Raw genomic sequence first — 3,027 nt, 5'->3', positions numbered from 1 at the left:
TAAGAAGAAGCCAATGAGTAGCAGTAGAAAGGCTGCAGAAAGAGTCAGGAGCCCAGAGGTGGAGGCAAATGAGGTGAGGGGGTTGGGGGCAGAACGAGGAGACGAAAGCAGACGACACAACATTGCTAGAGAGCAGGAAAGGAAGTGAAAGGAGACAATTTTAGAGAAGAAAATTTTTTGGTCGCTACCCGGATTCGAACCCGGAACCTCTGAGTGAGAGGCCAACACCTTAACCTCTTGGCCACGAGAGCCCCCTCCGTCATTATCTGGATTCGAACCCAGGACCTATTGATGGAGAGGCGAACACCTTAACCTCTCGCAGCTAGTGGAGACGGTTGGAAAATATTCTTTAAAATATAGCTAGTGGAGACAGTTGGTAAATAGAAAATAAAATACAGTTCGCGGAGACGGTTGGAAAATGGAAAATAAAATATAGCTACTGGAGACAGTTGGAAAATATGAATTAAAATACAGGTACACGAGACGGGTGGAAAATAGAAAATAAAATAGGCTACAGGTAATGGAGACGTTGTAAAAATATAAAATAATTTCAGCTACTAGGTTGAAATATAGAAAATAAAATACAGTTCTTGGGGACAGGTGGAAAATATTTTTAAAAAATACTGATACTGGAGACGGGGGGGAAATAGAAAATAAAATTCAGTTCGTGGAGACGGTGGCAAAATGGAAAATAAAAATCCCCCACTGGAGACGGTAGAAAAATAGAAAATAAAATACAACTAGAGGAGATGGCTGGAAAAATAATTTTAAAAATGAAATACAGTTACAAGTGACAGTTGGAAAAAGAAAATATAATACAGCTAGTGGTGAGAGTTGGAAAATATTCTTTAAAACACAGCTAGTGTAGTCAGTTGGAAAATAGAAAAAAATACAGTTCGCGGAGAGGGTTGGAAAAAAAAAAAATACAGTTCGCGGAGAGGGTTGGAAAATAGAAAAAAATACAGTTCGCGGAGAGGGTTGGAAAATAGAAAAAAATATACTGAGGACGAACTACAAAATACTAGGAAATAGTGGGGATGATCTAGACAATGCTGGGGAGGATCGAGAAAATATCAGGGTTGAGCTAGAAAATACTGGGGATGAGCTAGAAAATATTAGGGTTGAGCTAGAAAATGTTGGAGGTGAGCTAGAAAATACTGGGGGATATTTGAGATAAACCAGAAAATATTGAGGAGGGGCTAGAAAATACTGGCAAATTTTGGTGATTCGCTAGAAAATGCTGGGAATGATCAGGAAAATACTAAGGAATACTGAGGATGAGCTAGAAAATACTGGGGACGAGCTAGAAAATAATATTAGAGAAGAACTAAAAAATATTAGGAAATAGCTAGAAAATATAAGAGTTGAGCTAGAAAATATTCGAGATGGAGCTAAAAAATACTAGTGATGAGCTAGAAAATACTGGAGACGAGCTAGAACATAATATTAGAGATGAGCTAGAACATAGTAGGAAATAGTTAGAAATAACTGGGGATGAAATATAAAATATTGTGGATGAGATAAAAAAAAATACTGGGATGACTAGAAAATGTTGGGAATGAACAAGAAAATTTTATGGATGAGCTAGAAAATATTTGGGATGAGGTGAAAAGTATTAGCGATGAGCTAGAAGATACTGTGTTTGAACTAGAGAATAGTGGGAATGAGCTAGAAAATTTTAAGGTTGAGCTAGAAAATACTAGGGAGTATTTGGGAAAAGCCAGATTTTATTGGGGAAGGGCTAAAAAAGCAGTGGCCAGTTTTGAGGATCAGCAAAAAAAAAAATTACAGGGAATGATCTCTGAATTACTGAGAAATATTGGTGATGAGCTAGAAAATAATGGGGATGGAGCTAAAAAATACTGAGGATAAGTTAGAAAATATAAGAGATAAGTCAACAGATATTACTGATGAGCTACAAAATATTGGGGATGAGCTAGAAAATAGTATGGTTGACCTAGAAAATACTGGGGATGAGCTAGAAAATAGTATGGTTGACCTAGAAAATACTGGGGATGAGCTAGAAAATAATATGGTTGACCTAGAAAACATTGGGGATGGAGCTAGAAAATACTGGGGATGGGCTAAAATATAAGGGTTTAGTTAGAAAATACTGGTGATGAGCAAAAAAAAAATATAACGTTTGAGTTAGAAAATACTGGGGATGAGACTGGGGATGAGCTACAGAGATATAGGAGATAAGGTAAAAAATGCTGGGGACAAGCTAGAAAATATTAAGGATGAGCTAAAAAATACTAAGGATGAGCTAGAAAATATTAAGGATGGGCTAAAAAAATATTATGGATGAGCTAGAAATAATTTGGGATGAACTAAAATATATTAGGGATGAGCTACAAAGTATTGGGTAGGGCCTACAAAATATTACGGATAACCTAGAAAACAATAGGGATGAGCTAAAACATTGGCCTACTTTTGATAAGCTAGAAAATATTACGGATAAGCCACAAAATACTTGTGATGAGCTTGAAAATATTTGGAATGAGATAGAAAAGTCCGGGGAATATTGGGGATCAGCTAGAAAATATTGGGGATGTGATAAAGAAATGTTGGGAATGGACTAGAAAATATTACGGATGAGATAAAAAGTATTTAGGATGAAGTGACAAATATTAGTGATGAGCTAGAAGACACTGTGGTTGAGGTAGAAAATAGTGGAGATGAGCTAGAAAATTTTAAGGTTGAGCTAGAAAATACTTAGGATGAACTAGAAAATACTTGGCATGAACTAGAAAACAGTGGGCACAATCTAGACTATGTTGGGGAGGATCTAGAAAATATCAGGGTCGAAAATGTTGGGTATTAGATGAAAAATATTGGGAATGAGCTAAAAAATACTGGAGATAAATTACAGAGTATTTGGGATGAGCTAGAAATTATTGGGGATGAGCTGGAAAATAGTGTAGTTGAGCTAGAAAATTGTGGGGACACGCTAGTAAAATATTAACAATAAACTAGAAAATACTGGGAACGATCTAAAAATGCTGGGTATGAGCTAGAAAAGAGTGG

Source organism: Aplysia californica, unplaced genomic scaffold (assembly GCF_000002075.1).
Source record: "Aplysia californica isolate F4 #8 unplaced genomic scaffold, AplCal3.0 scaffold00456, whole genome shotgun sequence".
In the NCBI taxonomy this organism is placed as follows: Eukaryota; Metazoa; Mollusca; class Gastropoda; order Aplysiida; family Aplysiidae; genus Aplysia; species Aplysia californica.
Note: the sequence above shows the minus strand (reverse complement) of the source record.